The 22,597-nt window shown below is 39.7% G+C and overlaps 1 long non-coding RNA gene across 1 annotated transcript; it reads right to left on the bottom strand.

Annotated features, from left to right (window-relative positions):
* Positions 1–647: 647 nt before the first annotated feature.
* LOC143830390 (uncharacterized) lies at positions 648–22,533 on the bottom strand. The gene is made up of 4 exons (XR_013228436.1): positions 22,369–22,533; positions 14,965–15,069; positions 13,964–14,032; positions 648–8,544 (listed from the first exon to the last, which is right to left on the bottom strand). It is a non-coding gene; the product is annotated as an uncharacterized LOC143830390 (long non-coding RNA).
* Positions 22,534–22,597: the final 64 nt, after the last annotated feature.

Raw genomic sequence — 22,597 nt, forward strand, 5'->3', positions numbered from 1 at the left:
CATACAAGAGGAGCATTCCTGCTAAGAGAATCCTTTTCTCCTCTCTCTAAACCCCCCTCCCCCCTGTAGCATATAGAAATTTGAAGGCCTAGGGAAGCAAATAGATCAAAGTTTTGAAAAACTTGAGAGAAAACGGAAGTGAAATGCTTCTTTGAAATGAGCAAAATGCTTTTTTAAGATGCTGAAAAACACTGAAACAGGTCTAAGTTTTGGAATTCGTACACATCAATGGAGTGGAGGCTGAGCTCAAAACTTCCAAGAAACTCCTCTTGTAGTCACATTAGCACTCTTGTGGACAGGCCGCACTTTCAGCTTGTTAGATTAACATTCCTTTTGTTTTTACAGTAAACATTAACAAGGCCTCTAGTCACAACATACAAAATTAGGGAAAGACTGCAGAATTCTAAATTCCATAATTTCATGTTCAAGGGCATTTTACACTTAATGTATGTATGTACACATCAGAGGAAAAGAAGGCAAAATTCAAAGCTGATCGTTTAAAATAACTGGCATACAATTAAAGCAATCAAGATTTCCCAAGTTTCTTTAATGCTGCTGAGTAAAATTCCTAGTCTTAAACCTCTTTTTGCTGCACATTTAAGGAAATATCTGTATCTCTTAAAAGAAAGGACACAATGACATCTTAGTGCATTCTCAGCCCATGCTGCTTTATTGCTAAAAATTGTATACAGGTGCAGAGTTTCCAAGTTCATTTCTGAACATTATTGTTTACAGTGTCAAAAGAATAGATTTTATTATCCCTCCCCTAAGATGCATAGATATAAAAGCAAGCTGCCTTTTGGAAAACTTCAGATATATACAGGGGTAGGTGTAGATTTCAGTATTTCATAACCTGTACAATGGACTAAATGGTTTGCAGTGTGGTCTATACTTTCCCCAAGCTTTTGTTCTCAGACAAGTTGAAGTGTACATCCATTCCTAAGATTCAGACAAAAGAAAACGTAGCACCCCTAACAACCTTTTTCAACTGCCACCCTTTTGTCTTTTCTATAAATCTTTCACATATTTTTAAATTCCAGTTGGATAGCCGTGTTAAGTCTGTTGCACCTAAATTGAAGAGCTGTGAAACCTTTAAGACTGACTTATTCTAAGATAACCTGCCATGTAGTTGACTCTAGTCCATTAAAAAAACTAGTCCTACTATAAACAGTCTTTAGGATGCCACAAGATTCCTTTGTTTTTACATACTTTCCAAGATACTTGACAGTGATCTGTTCCTTGGTGAGGATGAACTGCTAACCCTATGGCTGTACTATCTGAATGTTTACAGCTAACAAAAGAGCTCTGAAAGCAAATATTAAGGAATGAACCATAGTGTCAATTTATTTTGCCCTTTAGGATGGAATCAAAGAGGCAGTCAAGCTTAAGTCCATGTTATAAGCCAACAATTATGACTCTCAACAATCAAACATTTGGCAGCTGTTTACTGACTGGCAGTTAAAAGTAATATGGCCTCAACAAGCTTGAAATGTATGGGTTTTTTTTAATGAGAGAATACACAAATGTCTGAAGAAAAACTTTCCATCTAGGGAGAAAGAAACATGAAAACCATTAGCTAGTTAACCTTCAGAAACAGCTGAAGAATTGTAGGGGCTCTTTCATGCTGTACGTCAATATTTAGAAAGTCATTTTAAAACTTTGTTTCAAGAACATTTTAAAAGTATCTCATTCACAATTAAGAGGATATACATTTGCAACCCATGAAATGTGCCTGATTTACAAAACTTCCTGATCCAACATTGACTTTTGTAATGGAACAAAGTTAGGAAAAAATAAAAGCACACTGCTAATTATTCCCAGGAAGATCTCAAGGTCCTACCTTTACTAGCATAGTTTAGTGTAAGCATGTGTTAGAATTTAAGCTACACAAAAACTCCAGTTTTCAGATTAGGTATTGAATCACTGTTGCTGGGATAAAACCAATTCACCTTGATTTAGCTAACCAGCTAGCTAAAGAAACCTTAAAAAACCACCTGTCCTTAAAAATCTATTCAGCCCCTGTAAAGTAGATTACTGATTCCACTCATCTCTCTATATTGTGTGCCATGGGTTCTGGACTAAGGTTCCTGTTCCTTCTCTCTGCTACTTTCTCACTACTATGTAGTCCCTTTTGGATTTTACTTGTGTCCCTCCCCCCCACTCTGAAACTCTGCACCTTTTTATTTGTACAACTGCAGCAGTTAAGAAACCCATCCTACCACCAACCTTGCTCAGTTTATGCCCTGGCTTTATACAGGCATAGGGGATCCCTGAACTTGGCAAGAGGTTAATAGGGCTTTGTTCTGCTGATTCTTCTTTCCAATACACAGTTTTGGTGTCATGCTTCTTCCCTTATTTATACACTCTCTGCCCCTTTTCTAAAGGGGTAGCATGTTTTCTAAAACAAAATCTGAGAATCAAAGCAGTAAATTCAAGCTATTGGTATATTAGTTCCTATTGCTTCATTATGTATAAATGCATATCTCAATTTACTGATAATAACTATAACACTAGACATCTTAATCATGCATAATTAGAATACTAGCTCTATAAAATACTTGGTTTGTGAGCTTGTGTGCTTGTGCCACTGTTCACTTTTCTAGGCAAGTTCTCCATTCTGAGGGCTCCACAAGCCAAACAGCCTACTAGAGGGTTTAGCAAACACCTGTTCTGAATGGAGGAACAGATAAATTGCAACACCATCTGTTACTAAAGAAGCTAAGCTTTGTGGAACATTATATTGTGCTATAACTTGCAGATATTTTGAGAATTCCACATAAAACCTTCTAGGAAGTGCTTCAAAAAGATTCCGTCTCACCTATTCTCCTAAAACACAATTAAACCAACTCCTCCCCATACACACCACCTTCTCTCCATCTTCGTATTGACAGAATGTTCTGGGGACCTCCTCCAACAATGACATAAAGCCAAAGGAACTCTTCCCTTCATCCTGGTGAAGGAGATCCTAATGAGTTTTTATTCATTAAGTCTGCTTTGGATTGGAGAAAGAGCCACACCTCTGCTGATTTTGAGAAAAGAAGAATTCACTGCCTCTCAATAGGAAAAAGACACAGAATGCTTTTGTTCTCAAATTCCAAGCATATGCATATAGATATCTGTAAACTGAAAACCTAATTATGAAAGACACCCTTGATATTGTGCTTGGATTTCTACTAAATTTACTATTTCAAAACTTAAAGCTAAGAAAAGGACAGTAAGTCTAGCAAGAAGAGTTTCACCATATAAGATTGAAGTTAGAGCCTGTGCAAGACTGAGAGTTAGATACAAGCTCACACAGAGAAACTTACATGAAGAAAAGCACTAATGAGCTTTCAATGAAATCTCAATCTTGAGTCAAAGGATAATGGCAAAAGAAAAAAAATCCAAGGCCTGCTTAAATCTATCAAAGAGAAAGTAGAAAAAAAGGATCCATCCGATTATCTATTTACAGGAAAAAAAATTTCAGTATATATCCTCAGGACCTTAAAATGCAAAGCCAGTGAGTTTTAACATTAATAATTTGAATGCCCTGAAGGATATTAAGGTCCCTCATTCTTCCATATCTAGGCTGCAAGACTCTGAAATAACACTGCTAGTCAGCCAAGGAACTTCAAGGAAACAACAATGCATTCTGACTAGACTTTTTAGTAGCACCAATAAGCTATGACAGCAAAATTTGCAATTAAGAGACTCACATATCTGTGCCTTGGATATTAATTTTCCATTATGATTCAATTGGGCAGTTGCCTCATACCAGTTAAGCACCAGTTCTACAGACAAGGAATAGTATTCGCAACCAGCTGCTCAGAAGATTTAAAGTACAGCAAGTTCTACAGCCACTGCAATGATACTTCTCCAGGATTCTTTAAGATCTGTGTTCAGAAGAACCACATTAATAATTAAATGCAATAATTTACTTACCTAATCTAGCCCTAGGAATTTGCTTTGCAGGATTGTTTCCTATGTATTTTATAATATAATCAATATAGTTACACAGACTTTGTTGATCTTATGTATTGAATACATTTTCTGGATTGATGGGCAATTACTTTTAAAAATATGTCCATATAATATACGGACATGGCTTTGTCAGTACAACTGTGTATTCCCTTTTTGAAATGGGAACTTCTTTTATTCAATCAGGAAGTTAAGCTGCTAGTAGCCATTGAGTATCTAGAACATAAGAGTAGCCGCGCTAAATCTCTCACAGTTAAAAGAAAATATGCAATGTCATATTGTTCCTGTATACATTCCAACTTCACTGACAAATCCACTCTCTAGTCTACATAGTTCAACTGAATCCTGCTTAAGGCAGAATTGAGTTTACTGTTCCCATGGCTTTCAACTTGCAGGTACATATTAAATTAGCATGACCTGTACTGTAAAGAGGTATGAATTGCAATTGCTTTCTAGGATGGTGGGAAATGGGCAGAAGGAAAGATTGCCAGGCATACTGAATTACTACTATACCTTATTTTCCCATTCCCTTGTCTAAGTGTAACATTATAAAACTAAATGAAAACGTAGCAGGGTTGAAAAAGCTAAAGAAAAGCACATCAGACACCTACAGGCATTTCAACAGACATATCTGGGTGTTTTGTACTTTGCTCAGTTCCTTAAAAATAGTCACCTCCATGGTCAAGTGTCCCAAATTACACATCTGAGTAAAACCTAGTCTTGTTCACATGCTTGGAAGAGTTTCCTTTCATTCCAGAGGCAAACATTAACTACATGCTATATACAGACAAGCAAAATGGGGGTTCATCGACCCCTTCATGAACAATAAATTCTGAAAAACCAAACAATTAATGAGGAGTTTATGCCAGACCATCTAACTACAGCATTCAAATGCCAGGTTCCTATGAGGAGAGGAATTTTCTAATTTTTAAAAAAAGAAAAACTCATCTCATCAAGCAACTCCCCACAGCACAGAGCGCCACAAACCTATTTGGTTGGTACCATTTGTTCTACTGTACAATTCTTGCTAATGCAAGTTAATTCCTATTACATGCAAACAGTTATTGCTACTAAAGTTCTATTTATTAAGTCATCTTATGGCTTTATTTGCATCAGGGATTCTTCCCCCTACGTACTGTGCTATTTTGCATTCCAGTTTCAGAGGTATTTTTCCATCAATTAATTCTTCCAAACACTAAGACTACTTCATTCAATGGTATGGATATTTGTTCACAACAGAACCTTGACCAAGCACAGGTCCTCACAGCTCATCTGTAAACAACCCACCTTCCCAATGTTTATGTCAGAATAGGCAGAGACCTTTAAAAGTAAAGCTAACTTTACAAGGATCCCTTGCATTGCAGTTAATTATGCTTCCTATGAATTTTTAGGCAATCAACTCAGAATGAGAAATTTATCCTCCCCACCCACCAAACCCCAAGGTGGCCATTTACAGACAAGAACAGGATGCAGTACCTTCTTTAAGCCAGGCAGGTCTTTAAAAAAACAAAAAAGTATATCAAGACAGAGGCAAGGCAGCTCAACCACATTTATGACTTTAATCTGTACTAGTAGTTCTACCACTTTAATGTAATTAGAAAAATTTTGAACATACTCCGTTCAGGCACACATGTAACCTGTGAGCAAGTGCCTCAAAGTACATAAGCCGTTCTGAATGGGAAATACAGCATTTGACTCAAAAGATAAAGGAATGTCTTACTAAAATATGTCGCTGATGACGCAGGATGGCTGCCAAAGGAGATCGATTCAACCACAAGGGGGGCACTACCAGAGGCAGAGCCAAACACACAGGAAGCCAAAGTCTAGGGGAAAACACCTAATTAAAAAAAATATCGTAAAAGAGGACAGAGAATGAAACTAACGCTGGAGGCAGCTGCCACTGAAACAATGTTATTTCAATCTGCCCAGCCAATGAGATCTCCATGGCCATTCAGAAGTGCTGTTGGGCAAATACTTGACCTGGCCCCATGCACTTTCTAACATAATTTGGTGGGCTCTAGGAATGGTGTAGGTGGGCACCATGACATCCACAGACATCACATTGGGGACCCCTATTTTAGAGTATAATCAGTGTTTATTTTAAATGCCATCAAAATATACTTGGCTACATGCAAGTATAATTTCCACTCAATTTTAAACTCACATTACTGTTTTATATTGTAGTTTCTGCTACCACTGCCTAAAAAAGACACTGCATCTTTAGATCATGAACATAATCTCGTCTGTCTCTTATTAGTTATATTACCAGTGTTGTTTATTTATCACTCTGAAATTGTAAAAAAAGTACTACTAGGCTCATGCACTGATCCTAACATGGCACTACAGTTTTGCTACAAAGCACTAATGCTTATGGAACTATACACATCTCAAAATGGAAGACATTGGTGATTTTGTTGTTCTCAAACAACTTGTAACTTTTGTCCACAAGTATTAAAATATATTTATATGTATATATATTATACTATTGCACAGGCCCGTATTTGTTTAATCTTTCATATGGAAAAGTTTCCTGCCAACATGGAGAAACAGATGCAGACAAAAATATAGAACTAAAAGATTAAGGCAGTATTGCCTTTGCACAGTACAATTATGATTCTACAGGGCAACTACTGCTATGGGGTTTCCTGGCTGTGCACAGGCCGTTTTTTCCTGAGATTTCAGAAATCTCAGAATTGTGCACAAATAGGTTCATGCTTAGAAAAGGGCCTAGTGGAGAAAAGGAGGAAGGATTCTTTTACAAACGTTTTGTGTGACCAATACTGACCTTCAGCAGTATTGATTCTGAACTGACAATGTGATAAAACCTATAACCCCATCATTTTCCTATTATATCGGGGGGGAAATATTTTTTATTGTAAGACAACAATTTGGAGTCTACACACCAGTCAAGCCATCACAATGCTGGATGCGTCTAAATTTTCAAATTTTCAGGCAAGGCTATACAGAATAGTTTTCTTACCAATTAGAAGATCCTACACCTAAAACCCAGCTGAATTCGTCAAGAATTCCAGTTCAGAATATCCTGAAATCATACCAACTACCTAATAATCTTGATTTGGATTCCACAGTATTTTTTTTAACTCTCAATAACCATAACCTTTTTTCCCTGTAGTTGGCAAGAGAACCAACTTATGTTCTGTGGTTTTACAGTGTCCTAGTCCAATATTGTTCTCAGCTTGATAAAGGAGAGCAGGTTTGTGAGGATTTCCTTACATTTTTATATTATGGAAAATCATACACAATGCTGATGGATGAACCAATACAAGTGCTTATTTAATAATACGGTCCATTTATTCTATATTTTTTTAAAGAAAGAATATGTTGTCTAATCTCATCAGCCACTGATGTCCTTGCCAGAAATAATGCCCTTGCTAACCTATCACTAGATTAGGCAGTTCTAAGAATTTTAACTCAGATCATGGATTTTTAAGCAGTTAGAAAACCTGTTCTAAATTCACATTTAATGCGATTGAAGTAAGGTGCACTACTGAGGGCTCCAGATTCAGCATAAATAGGTAAGACCTTTTTACCAGGAAGCCAGCAATCCTGGCAACTATTATCCCGTACTAAAGCAAAATGTCCCATAAAAGTTACACACAACAGATCAAAAGAATCCTGTGTAAACATGTTAGAACCACAACTTCCACCTTAACTGTAGGTGGAAACGCCAAAGGAAGCAGTTTAAAAGCCCTTCCTGAGCATGTTTAGCCTTTGTTCATCTAAGTGGTAGAAAATATTACATATATATGTTTACACTATCACATTTGTTCCCTATGCCCCTTATGCTGCTAAATTCTCTGGGGATAATTGGAGATGCCACTCCCCCCCCCCCCAAATGCTCCTCAGTTTGCTTGCATGTACTTTTAAATCAGAGCTTCATGCTGAGAAGGGATTTGTCAGAATATCAGCAATGTCTCCTTTCTAGCAAATACACAGATGTATATGCACAGGTTTGCTGGGCTTCTTTTAAGGGTAAGGATGCATTCAGACATAGTGGACAAAATGCCAAGAAGTTTTGCAGCACAAGCTGTTCTAGACAGCAACATTAAGATGGTTATCTATAAATTGGTAACCTTTATGGGCTGAAAAATCCCAACTGAGGTATTCTTCAGAGAGTATTAAGAAAAAAAAAGTTATTTCTTACTTAGATAACACACACATACATCCTACCTAGCCTACCACAGCCTTTCATGTTAGAAGTCTTGAAAGATGTCCAGAAGACTCATCAGTTTGCTAGATTTTCCAAGGGTTATGTAGAGAGTGGGCAGGTAACCAAGTTATTTTGAAAAGGGGTAAATATCAATCAGACTAGCTTTCACTTCTATGTCTTCTAAACTAACAGAAACTTTGAGTAAAGACCAAATGAAGTTGACATTCCTGTGAAATGTCAGCTAATTAATTTCAGTTGTTTTGCAGGGCTGGAAATATGCCTTCGCCATAACACAAGCTTCACATGTCAAATGTTGAAGAAGCAGGGATCCTTCATTTTCCTTCATGGGGATGACTTCTTTCATCACAAGTGCTTTCCTAAACACGTGAGCATTGGCTGGATCAACCATAAAGGTCCTGAGAATATAATAACAATAACAATGTAAGTGAATTGAAGTTAACTTTGCATATGTTATATGCATAATCATTGTATTTAGTTTAGCTTTTGTGTGAAAGGTTTGCAGAAATTCTACAATAGTATCAAGCAGTGGAAGATGGCCCTCTAAGTAGAATGCTAATCATGGCCAAGTTCCTGCTCACTTTGCCAACTTTTGTGCCCAATTTGTGCATTTTCTGGGCATTCTATATATAGGTGAATTAGCTTGTCTTATACTGCAGAAATCAATAAAAATCTCTGCCAGAGAAAACATGTGGAAAAATAATTCAACTGTATACAAAGAAGTGACTACTCTTAAGAACACTTATTTGGAAATATCAAGCCATAACAGAAAAAAAAAATTCCCAAAATCCCCAGGCTGAATTGGAGCTCATCTAATTATTATAGATGCAGAGGACTAGTTTTTCATTTCAGTGATCAGTGTTGGCTTAAATTAAAAATGGGAGAATTGTCAAAGTAACAGGAGAAAAGTGGCACAATTGTGCTTCAAAAGAATGCTAGTAGCACTGAAGTTACTAAATGGCTACCAACATATCACAGAATAAATGTTGACTTAACGATCAGGCTTCCTGCACACACACACACAAAAAAAACAGACTGCTTAACTGTTATTCTTTGAATTCATATTAATGAATTTTGGACCTGAACAAAGCCTTGATTCAGAAACCTCTAGAGCTAGCATTTAGACTTGGGAGAATTTATACCCAAGGGGAGCAATTTCATCTTCCCACTCATCTCCTTCTAAAACCTAAGACTATGCCACAATAAGTTTAAAACACCTGCTGCAGTGAAAGAAAGCAGATCATGTGAATGTACAGATGACCATACAATACCTCAAAAGCCCTACTTGGAACCTGAAGAGCCCTGCAGACAAGAAAGCTTTTAAGGAGAACAATCATGGAGGACTTACAAAACTAGGACTGGTCCAATGTCACATCTAGGGGCAAGATTCCAGGAGTACTATCTCTGTTACTTGAAGAGAGAAGCAATAAGGTCCATGAAATGAGCCTTAGAGCCTTCTCACTGAAAAGCCTTTCCCATAAAGAGCAATTATTTAATCTGTTCCTACCCTCAACATATACAGAGGAAGAGTAAAGTCATGCATGGTGTCCTACTGCAATGACAGCTGCCATGGTCTTAGGCTAAAAATTGGCTACATATTTTGATGAGTTGTTGTGTAAGATGTAAATACCACTGCAGTTTGATTATCCTCCTCAGAAATGATGTCAGTAGAAAGACCTGAGTCCAGGAGAAGGACCCTGCCTGTGATCATGATTTGGCACACAAATAAAAATTTTCCCTATGGGACCCTAGGTGAAAGCCTAATAGTGGACTAATAGAAAGCCTAATAGTGGGCTAAACTGAATAAAATGAAATTCAATAAGGACAAATGTAAAGTTCTGCATTTAGGTAGGAAAAACCAAATACATCAATATAGGATGGGGGAGACTTGTCTTGGCAGCAGCATGTGCAAAAAGGATCTAGGAGTCTTAGTAGACCATACATTGAACATGAGTCAGCAGTGTGACTTGGTGGCTAAAAAGACAAATGGTATTTTGGGCTATATCAAACGGAGTATTGTGTCCAGATCTCGGAAGGTGATGGTACCTCTTTATTCTGCTCTGGCTTGGTCTCACTTGGAGTACTGTGTTCAGTTTTGGGCACCCCAGTTGAAGAGGAATGTAGACAAACTGGAGCGTGTCCAGAGGAGGGTAACAAAGCTGGTGAGGGGTTTGGAAACCATATGAAGAACGATTGGGGTAGCTTGGTCTGTTTAGCCTGGGGAGGAGATGACTGAGAGGGGATCTGATAACCATCTCCAAGTATTTAAAAGGCTGCCATATAGAGGATGGAGCAGAGTTGTTCTCTCTTGCCCCGGAGGGATGGACCAGAACCAATGGGGTGAAATTAATTCCAAAGAAATTCCATCTCAACATCAGGAAGAAGTTCCTGACAAGAGCTGTTTCTCAGTGGAACAGGCTTCCTCGGGAGGTGGTGGGTTCTCCATCTTTGGAAATTTTTAAACAGAGACTAGATAGCCATCTGATGGAGAGGCTAATTCTGTGAAGGCTCTAGGGGGTGGCAGGTTGCAGTGGATGAGCGATAGGGTTGTGAGTGTCCTGCATAGTGCAGGGGGTTGGACTAGATGACCCACGAGGTACCTTCCAACTCTATGATTCTATTAGAAGCTTCTCCCACTATCTCAATGATTTAGTCAATGCTGTATTAAGAAAGACCTTTAATTGGACCTGTTTCCAAACCTTTCCATCAGCAATCTTATATGGGGGATTTAACAGTCTCCCATTAGATAGATGTTTCTGGTCCTGCAATCTGAATCAGGTAGAAGATCTCAAACACTATCTGCTATATTGTCCACTTTAGGATTCTATTTGACCTAGTTATTATTTGATTCATCTTTCTTGATAAAGTATTTCACCAGGTTGGGGTCAAGACCCAAAAGGCCCTGGCCAGTCCAGTTTTACTTTGTTTGGGACTGGGATCCTAAGCAGATTTTGGCCCAATTAACTTAATGTCCTTTGGGGGAATTGTCAGGAACCAGGCAGAGATTGACGAGTAGAGTCTGTGATAAAGAAACTTCCAGGTCCAGGCAGAGTAAGGATCCAAAAGCAGTACTTTATTAAGCAGAAACACTACAGCAGCCAATACGTGCCAAGACTCATTGAACAAACGTCCTGGCAGAGACAAAGGTACATTAAACATTGGGGTGTACTTATAGGGGGGACCAAAGATGGAAGGGGGGATGAGTACAAGAAATGGTGGGAAGGTACATTTGCAAAGATTCCCAGGCCGACCAGATGGCCCGGCGTTTGATCTAAACTAACACCCTGTTGAGACTCCAGCGAGACAAGCAAGGTCGTTCTAGGTAGAAGAGATAATAACACCCTGCTGAGGGCAGCTTTGTTATGCAAAGGAGGACAGGAACAATTTGAAGATTTACAACCCCAGCCTAGAGCCCAGGAGAAATGTAGAAGGAAAAGGAGGCATGAATTGGGATTTATGACAGGGATGTAGTGGAAAAGGCAGTCCTGTAGATATACCAGTCCCAGACCATTTAGAGCTTTAAAGGTTAATACTAAAACCATAAACTTGATTCAGTCCCTGATCAGAAGCCAGTGCAGCTGGGAGAATACTGGTGCTATGTGCCCCCTCCAATAGGTCTCTGTGAGGACATGCATTGCCACATTCTGAACCAGTTAGAGTTTCTGGAGCAGTCTGAAGGGAAGCCTTGCACAGAATGAGTTGCGGAAGTCTAATCTAGAGGTGACCAGTTCATGGATCACTCTGGCTAGGTCCCATACAGTGAGGTATGGTGCAATCTGTCATGCCTAACACAGGTAGAAAGATACCAGGTGAGCAACATTTGTGATCTGGGTCTCCATTGAACAGAAAGCATCCAGAATTACACCCAGACTCCTGACAAAAGACACCGGTGTTAATTGGATCCCATCAAGAGCCAGGGGTGTGCCAACTGCATCTCTGTGTACTGACCCAACCAGAGGACCTCCATCTTGGCTCGATTCGACTTCAGGTGACTGCTCTTGAGCCAGTTCACCATGATCTCCAGGCATCTGGCCCAACAATCTGGTGGTACTGATGGGATGGCCATACATTAACAGGAATAGCTGGGCATCATCCACATATTGGTGACAACCCAGCCCAATCTTCCGGGCAAAGGTGATTGTTAAATAACACTGGGGAATATTGCTTCCCACAAGTGATGGTCGGCACCGGGAGGTACTCCCCTCCCCCCAACACCAACCTCTGTCCCTGATCTTGAAGAAAGGACTGTAGCCATTTGAGGGCTGTGCCTCAAATCCCCTTGTCAGCTAGGTGGTGGGTCAAGAGCTCATGATGACCATGTCAAATTTCTCTGTCAGGTCTAACAAGAACAGCAATGCCATTAAGAACTGCAGTTTCCAGTCAGGGCAAAGAAATTAAAGCCTTGTTCAAGCATGGAGGCAGTTGCTATGGTTCAGTGCTCTCCTGCCCCTAGTGCGGTCTTTCACTGCTTCCCCAATGCTGATATTGATCTTGGATATTATATCTGTGATAATACCATTGCCCTCATATCAGAGATCTCTCTGACACCCAGACCTTCATTGCTGGAGTACTGGATTGAGAACTGCCTGAGTCATCCTTCTCAACCAGCTTTACTGCCTTGCTCTTAGATATCAGTTACCATTGTTCTTCTTGGAAGGACAGAAGTGGAGTGAAGATTCCTTATGAAAAGGCTCTGAAACCAAATCTTCATTGCCAAGCCACTTAGAATCTGATGAGAAAAGAGCAACTTGCAGTGGGATGGCTTAAGTCCACCATTCCTTCAGATACCACCTGGACTTTTCCCCAGAGTGTAGCCTACAGATTAGAGGCTCAGTTTCACTGTATTTGCTCCATAAATTTCTAGCAACTGATACAAGCATCAACTTTAAATTAAATCACTAGATCTTTGAGTAATGTCTACCCCCTTTTTAGTTATTGTTTTAGAACCATAAAGTTGAGCTGACAGAACACAATACACAAAGGTTCATTATAATGGTACCAGCCCGCATGTTCTTATCAAAAGAAAAAATTTTAAAAACACTTTCCATCCATCCACTAGGCAAGAGAAACAATGGCTATGTCTGTCCAAAGAAGGTCATTTTCTCTTACCTGCTGAAAGCATTTAAAGATGGTTTTCTGTGCAACAAATGTCTACATATTGCAGTACAGAGAAGAAAACTCAATCAATGAAACCACTATGGCAGATGAAAGAACTGAGCAGGAAAGCACAACTCTTCCACTTTACGTACATACAATCCAATTTTCATCTCTGAGGGAAGAGGATTTTAATGACTAAACGTTATCTCTAGAGTAGCGATCCCCAACCTGTGGGCCGTGGACCACATGTGGTCCTTCGACTAATTGGAGGTGGGCCCCGAAGGACACCTTCTCCCCCCCTGGCCCTTTACTTCATCCCCCCCAGCCCTTTACAACAAACTTCATTGTTGTGGCGTGTCTGTATCTTATTTTGAAGGGATGTTTAAACATTACCATAGCGATCAGAGAGCTTTAGGGCAGTGGTTGAGAGTAGAGGAGTAAACTACCCCCCACCCACCCACCGGGCCTCAGTAAAATTGTCAAATGTTGAGTGGTCCCCGGTGATAAAAAGGTTGGGGACCACTGCTCTAGAGGATTCTGAATCAAGGCTCTGAGCAGTTGCAAAGCCAATCAGTATGATGCAGAGATCATGAAGATGTAAATACATAAAAACACCATTAAGTTTCTTCAACATTTATACGTGAATAAAATTTCCACCCAAGGAACTCAAGCAATCTCTTACCCATTAATAAATCTGGTTAGTTCCAAATCTATACTTACTTGTTGTTTCTTTAGCCTACTATAATTTCTTGACTCCCAAGCCTGATTCAAACCACAAGAATATGTTCCCTGCACAAAACAAAATTAAGAGCTTTAAAAATTGTCAATAAATGTCAACTTTAGCAACCCAGATTTCAAAATCATTAAATATTACATTTTTATCCTGCCCTTCTTTCAGGGAATTCCAAGTCACATATATAGTTCTTTCTTCTCCATAGCATTCTTAACACCCATGCGAAGTATATTAGGCTGCCAGTTTGAGACTGGCACAAGTCATCCAGTGACCTTCACAACAGACTGGGATTAGAACCCATATCTCCCAAAAACTAATTAAACATGCAATCCAACATATCACACTAGCACAGTGGTTTTCAATCTGGGAGTTGGGACCGCTTTGGGGGGTTGAATGACCCCATTCACAGGGGTCGCAGCAGGGTGAGCAGCTTGGCAGGAGGGGCACTGCCACTATTGCTGCTCCTCCTACAGGCGCCCGTGTTCGGCTGCCAGCTGCTCCAGCAGTGCCTCCAGCACAGCGCAGTCTCCCTCCAGGTGCTCCAGGTGGTGGCGCAGCTCAGCAGGACAAGAGGCAGAACTGAACTGAGAAACCCTGGAAACAAACCAAGTTATATAAAATCATGAACGATGGATCTTCACGCCATTGGTCAGTTTCGGTTTAATTTCTATGAAAAAACACTTGCATAATTTTATGGTTGGGGGTCACCACAACATGAGGAACTGTATTAAAAGGTCGCAGCATTAGGAAGGTAGAGACCCACTACACTAGCCCTTTGAGTGATGTCTGCCCCATTTTTAGAGCTCTTGTTTTAGAACCATAGAGCTGATAGGACACAATGCACAAAGATTCATAATAATGGTACCAGCCAACATGTTCTTATCAAAATAACACATTTTAAAACAACTTCCATCCCTAGCTGGTCAGCTTGTTAACCACTTTCAAATAATCAAGAGGTCAAATCATGAAATCAGCAGAAGACACTTACTGTTTGTTTCATGGCTGCACAAATCATCAGACACAATATCTTTTAGTTTTCTGGTAAAACAATATTCTTGCCCCACCTAGCAATCAAGATGGTTTATGTATGAACCTGGTAGACACAACAGAAATAAAACAATGTTTGGACATTTAAAAAGATTGGCATTCTTCAATATTTATTTTTCCCATATTACAATTACTATCAACTACTAAGGTTTTATTGGACTAAGTATTAAAAAAAAATCCATATCATACTCTTTTATCAGGATTAAATAAAATGACACAAAACACTTAAGTTTTCAGGTTTCCTAGAACTCTTCATCAGACTGAATATTTAAAGGGGTGGTAGCATCATAACTAAACACAGGTCAGAATCACACAGAAAAGGGTAGGGTTTTTTTTTAATTACCATTATAACCCATATGAGGGAGGGAACAGGAGGAGAAAGATTAAAAACAAATGCCACACTCTTTCCTAACTTTGCTTTGGTGCTGATTAGCTGTAGAGTTCACACTGCCAAAGAACATCCTGCTTTACTGTTCTTCCCTTCGAAGGATACATACAAATACGTTACACTCCACTTCTTCCATCTGTAATATTCTACCCTATCATCACTCTGACCTTTAATTAGGAAATGGCAAACTACTTCATTTTTCAGTCCAATTCAATAAGGTACAACATTCCAACATCCTAGTTCTAAACTTAAGCAGAAAAACCTGGGGAGGGGGGTCTCAGACATTTCCTTCTTTTTTCCCAAAACACAGGTCAGAATCACACAGAAAAGGGTAGGTTTTTTTTATTACCATTATAACCCATATAAGGGAGGAGAAAGATTAAAAACTGAAAAAAGCTGAAGATTTGCTGAAAATATTTTCATAAGAAATATTTTTTTTAGGATAGAATGAGTTAAATGCTTTGAAAGGCAACATAGGCATGCTGGAGACATATTTTTCTTGAATATTTTTATTGAATCCAAGATACATTTCAGCATTTAGAAGGACACTACTCTTCATGAGTGAAGAATGCAAGGTTTTCATCATTTCTCAACTGTTGCATGCCATTTGTTCTGAACAGACTGTTTTCTTGTGGTTGACCTCCCTGCCCTGCAAATCAACTTAAACCCACAGTCTGGGTAACAAGTAACTTATTGGCCTAGCTTCAGAATCCTTTTAGATATAGAAAGTGCACCAAAGCCTCTAAAAGTTTTACAGAGAACTAAGTTCCTTCTAACAGCCAGCCACAAAAGGAAGGGGGCTGGAACTATTGTACATGTGTTAAAGTAACACTGAGTGTATAACCTTGGAATTTTCTCTAGTATTGTATATATTTACAATTTTGCTTGTGTAAAATAAAAGAGTATAACTTTTAAATTCCCTAAATATGTAAAATACTGTAATTTTATATGATACGTTATAAATGATATATTTTATGTTGTAAAAATCTGTAAAAATAGGTTAGTAGATACTGCAGTAAGTAAGCATTGCATATTGCTCTACATGGGCCATTGTTTCTGATCCAGAAACTGCAACTGGTGCACCGGTGTTAAGGCAGCTCTGCATTTGTTGCCAGCTGAATTCCAGATTTGATTGAAAGTATTGGATTTGATCTTTAAAGCCATATGTGGTCTGGGTCCATCGTATCTGCCTATTTGCCTATGTCCCTCAGAGAGCTCTCCACTCTTCAAACACCAATAAGTTGGTTTGTCCCCCATGGCCTCAACCAGGGCCAGGGTCTTTTTGGTCCTGGCCCCTACCTGGTGGAATGAGCTCCCAGAAGAGCTGAGGGCCTGACAGTGCCACAGGCCCTGTAAAACAGAGCTCTTTCGCCAGGTATTTGGTTGGGACCAGGACAGTGAAATATTCCATCTTACGTTGTGAGCTGCTATGAGCTGGTGACCCCGAGAGTGATGGCACTGAAGTCCAAGTCAATAAACAAATTTTCTATTCCTCCCTCAAAAAAACAAGAAAAAAGTCTCCTACAATTACTTCAAAATTTTCTGAAATTTTACACCTCTAACAATTTCACTGAAACTAAATTCTAACCACTACACCAGGGAAGGTGAAAGTAAGCTGCTTTGAGACCTCCTTCGGCTAGAGAAAAGCAGCATATAAGAACCAACTCTTCTTCTAAACAAGCCCATTTGGGATCACATTGGTAAGAATCTGCAAATTTCCATGAAGTGGCACTCAATAAAGTACTGCCACCAAGCCCCTTCATAAATTTATAAATTTATAATGTTATTGTTTATGATCTTGTTAAGTTATTATTGTTATATTATTATTACTGTTACCTGTTACCATATGTTAATGGTATCTCCACCTGTTTTCTATACACCGCCCTGAGCCCTCGGGGAGGGCAGTATATAAATATAATAATAATAAATAAATTTAGCAGAACTGTGTGCCTGAGGATATGCATCTTCCCTCCATATTTTGTGTACCAACTATCATATACAGGTTACCATATAAAATGTTAAGCAAATTAATTACATTAGAATATAGAAACAATGAATATACTTAGGTCACAATGAAAATGCTCAAAATACAGTATTCAAATAAATGCGTTTTTAAATGCTGTATTCCTTTCACAACTGGTAACCATGACCTTATAACAGGAATCATCAACTAAAGACTGTGAGCAGCATTTTCAAAAATGCATTAACATGTAATACTTCATTTTAAAAAATGGATTATTTTGACACTAACATGATCTGTACTTTCTGTTTGAACCTCCTTAAAGAGGAAGATCAAAATTAGGCCACAAGAATGCAAAGCTGACAAGCCAAGCAATAGAATGATGGATCACCTATGAAAGATCTACTCCATTATAAAGACCTTACACAATTAAAACACAAGCATACCTCCAGTAAGAACAAACCAAAGCACCGTGGTCTGTATTATCAATCTGCATTGCGGAAATATTTTCAAAGGCAAGGAAAAGTCAGTATCTCTCTAGGTATTCTTAGGATTGCCCTCACATTTTCATACCATCCTACACTTTGCATTTACAGTTCTAAATGAAACCTCAATAACCATAACAATCACTACATGATTTTAAAAGGATGTGGATATAACATTTAGGCATTTATACTATTCCTATGATTAAAATTCTGATTACTATAATATATATAAAGACAGCAGGAGAGGTGGGAAGGGACTAATACAACTCTTCAGATTCACACAATAACTGAAGAGGTTTGTTTTTTCACACCAAGTTATGCCTGATTTCCAGAGGTGCTGAGGATCTGCACTTCACATGGACCCCAAGGAAGACATGTGTGTAAATTTTGTATAAATCAAGGAACAGAATTTGGGAATATTTTTTAAATATCCAAAAATCAGCAGTGAAAGCACTCAAATTCAGAAAGTAGGCTTCCTATTCATTTGATTTATTCTTCTCCTCTTCCCTAATCAACAACATTCAAGTGGTCTGATATCCTATGAAGTGTTACAATGCTAATATGTACTTGTTTTAAAAAGTCATGATTTTGTGATGCAAATCTATTTCTAGAACAGTTGTTCGTTAACTTTTTAAAATCACTTCACAAATTAGAGTAAACCCAACCAATAAAAATCTGAACCTCTGATTCTCTACTTCACAGAGCAAAGTAACTATACGTTTAAAATTAACTGTTGTACACTTCACATAGTTAACTACAGTGACCCTTAGCACCTTGCATTTTACCCTATTTCAAAGTAGGAAATAGTAGCAAGAATTTGCCAAAGTACCAGTTACTTTTGTTTAGCTACAGTTAATCTGTTAAAAACTCCCAAGAGTAAAGGGCTACTATTCCAATTTAAGGTTAAATTTCTATACTTCTATACTTATAACAAGATTCTTAGGTTTCAGTGCTGAAGATCAAATGTTGATTCAACACAAGATTTCATGGCTTGAAACCAGATAAAAAAGCCATCAGCTTACAAGTCAGTACTGTTCTTAGACCAGACTCAGAGGACTCCTCAAAGGATGAACACAAAGAGATACCCTCTCTAGATCCAAATCCCTGGGCCTCAAGTCAAAATACCTTCCCCTGAGGGCTCAGCTCCAGATGCTGCCACTATACCAGCCCCTAGAGCAGCCAGCCCCCCATTGACTGGACCAGATTCTAGATCATCAGGTCTCCAGGTTCTCTCTCCATCTGTCAGGACTGGTAGAGAAAGTATGTCCACAATGAGGTCCTCAACAAAAACAAAGCAGTAGGCTGGCAGTTCATGTTCCAGCCAGATCATTGGAGGAGCACATATAGAATTTAGGAGAATCTGGGCTCAATCAAGCCCAGAAACAGGTGTTCCTTCTTCTTCTTCACTGCTCATTCAACCAGTCTGCACAGCCATTATGGTCCTGTGCTATCTGTGATTATACAGCTATATCTTGACTATGATACTCTGTACTCACTGCTGTCTTTTGTTCCTGATCTGTCTGTAGTCTACTACAAGTTCTTTCTGTCAAAGACAGAACTTTGCCCAAATGATATATGTGCTTCACTGCCAAAGAGGGAAAGGAGATAGAAAGCAGCAGAACTGTCAACTTCCCAGGAGTCACAAAATCCATATTAAAGGTGACCAGGCCTTGATCTCTAGAACTGCTGTTCTTTGGCAATGGATACAAGTAACCAGCGGAGGTTCCTGGCCTTGCCCAAAGTAAAATACTATAACATGAACACAAAACTTCGCTTGTGCTGCTGTAATCACATTGACTGAAAAAAATATGATATAGTATATTCTGCCAGTAGAAATCAGAAGTTAAACCTTTTTGTTCAGTACCCTCTACCTTTTTTAACAGCAGAGTATATACAGACGCTAACCAGGCTCATAGAACCATAGAGTTGGAAGGGACCTCCAGGGTCTTCTAGTCCAACCCTCTGCACAGCGAAGGAATTCACAACTACCTGCCCACTCACAGTGACCCCAATTTCATGCCCAAGTGATCCTTCCACCAAAAAACTCCAGAATCCAGCCTGGCCTGGAGGGAGTTCACCTACTATCCCACAGTGGAAATCAGCAACTCCCTGGGTATGCAAGGAAGGGCCACAAGAGACAAACGCTGGCACATTCCTTCCTGCCCACTCATTCACAATCTGCCTTAGTTCATAAAAACAACATTTCTGTCAGATGACTATCTAGCCTCTGCTTAAAAACTGTCAAAGGAGAAGAACCCACAACCTCCTGAGGAAGCCTGTTCCACTGAGGAACCGCTCTAACTGTAAGGAACTTCTTCTGGATGTTTAGCCGAAAATTCTTTTGTGACTTAATTTCAAACCACTGGTTCTGGTCTAACCCACTGGAACAATAGAAAACAACTCTGCTCCATCTTCTATATGACAGTCCTTCAATGGTTATCATATCACCTCTTAGTCATCTTCTCTCTAGGCTAAACAGACCAAGCTCCCTCTACCATTCCTCACAAAGTATACTGAGAACTGTGCTATCCAGCCAGCAGACTGTATTCTTAAGAGCGCCCACACTAGGCTGCCCAATTCAAGGTAATACAAGTTATCTTTTCGGCAAGCCAGTATATTCTGCAATGTTTCCTGTTCTTAATTTGGTGATAAGTAGGGCTTTTTAAAAAGGGAAATGATCTATAGGAGTGTATGACATATTTGAAAGTGAGAGCAAAAGCCTTTTGGAAAACCAAGATGAGGCCTAGCAATAATTTTTGCTTGATCAAGACTCCATATTTTGCATCAGGAGAAGTCTGATCCTCCCCAATCTCCCTACGGACTCCCACTGAATCTATCCATTAAAAAAAAAGCATATGGCACAGCCTCCATGTATTCTTTCTTCACATTACTTTCCACAGATACCCCAGCTGCATTCTAATGTCGCACAGCCCTAGGAGGATTATACCATACACTTTTTCTTTAGATCACCCCTCATACTCAGAGAAATTATGGTCAAATGAGAGCCACCACAGTGGTAGCAAGAAGCAGCCATGGCACTCCTCCCTCCCTTTGCCTGGACCTTCTTAAAATGTTAATCCCCAAAAGAACATTTCTGTGGGAAAGGAGTATTCAAGCAAAACAAATAACCTTCAACAAACCCCCAAATCCATCTTCATATCCTCTGCCCTCTCCCCGTGAAGATCAAATTTGCCAGGGATAAGAATTGACCATATACACTCTTCCAATATGGTATATTAGGGTTGAATTTTAAGTCATTGTAAAGCACTCTGAGGATAAATTTCCAGATCTTCTAAAAACATCCACACAATTATTAGGGATATTTGTTATATCTGGCTGTTACAGAGGAATAGTAGATGGCCTCTTGTTACATTCATATCTAGCGTTTCTCCAACCATATTATCCTCCAGGACAGAAATTAATGAAAGAGAAGCTGTGTCAAAAAAAGACACTGCTTGTGATAAAACTGGAATTTATTTGTAAAGGCTAGTAAGCAAATATAATCAGCTTGCCAAGTTTCCAATGCCTATTGAGTTCAGACAGGAAAATATACTTAAATTACATTTTCAGCTACTGTGGAAAGAAAATGATCTTTGATGCCCCTTCTTTCTCTCTTTTCTTCAAGTCATTTTTGCAGCTGAATAAGCAAAATTTACATGTATACACTTATTACATTTCTACATCGCCTACCTACTTCAATGGATGCAGCTGCTAACTGTTTAGGATATAGCAATGAATACAGTGCATACCAATTAATACATTCAAAATGTGTTCTTCAGCCATCTGCTGCAGCTCATGAACAATGGTACACCAGAGATCCGTCAACTCCTTCACAGTATATGATTCAACGTTTATTTTTAAAGCTAGCCATAACTTCCTGAATTAGAGGCTCAGCCTTCCTAGCTCTGCTGGATGGAGAACGCTTTCTACCCGCTGCTTCTATGAATATAAAATTCCAAACGGTAAAGAGCATTGAAAACGGGCACAGGGAAAGCCAGCAGCCAGGAAATTATTTAAGACCAATGCAAGTGTATCTGCGTGTGAACGACAGAAGGACTGGACCTGAACAACTTTAAAGCAAAAAACCCAACTCGCTTCCATTCCCAATGCACATAATCCGGGGAAAATCTTGGGCTGTAAGTGGCATAAAGGACAACGGGAGACAAGCCAGCAAGAAGTTGAGGTCGGGAAAGAAATGGCCACGTAATTCTCGGGAAGAGTCCAGACCCAGCCCACGGAAGGTTTCGCGGCTCCGACGGAAAATGCCCTCCGCCTAAGGGCAGAAGAAGGGGGTCTTCCTCGCCCCCCCCTCCCTCCCTCCCTCCCGGGCTTCCGAGAACGAAAAGCCCGAAGCTTAAAACACCCGAACTTGCCCGGGCACAGAGCTGGGAAGGCGGGCAGACTCAGGCACCTGACCCAGCCCGCAAGGGCGCAGGGTGTCTTGGCCCGGTGGGGCCTCGCCGCTGTTCCCCAGCCCTTTCTGCACTGGCCATTGAGGTCGCCCCCTCTTACCTCAGCTGAGGCCATCGGGCCGCAGCCCGCGGCTCTTACTTCACTTCTTCCTCTCACTCCGCCATTTTCCCCTCCTCGCCTCGGCCACCCAATGGGGTCCCGTGCGGAGCGACGGCCGCCCCGCCTTCCTCGGCATCCTCCTTATTGGGTTACGCTCCTATCAGTCACTTCTTTAATTACATTCGTTATTGGATACCCAACGCAGCCTTGAGCGAGCTCCGGACGACGC

Source organism: Paroedura picta, chromosome 2 (assembly GCF_049243985.1).
Source record: "Paroedura picta isolate Pp20150507F chromosome 2, Ppicta_v3.0, whole genome shotgun sequence".
NCBI lineage: Eukaryota > Metazoa > Chordata > Lepidosauria > Squamata > Gekkonidae > Paroedura > Paroedura picta.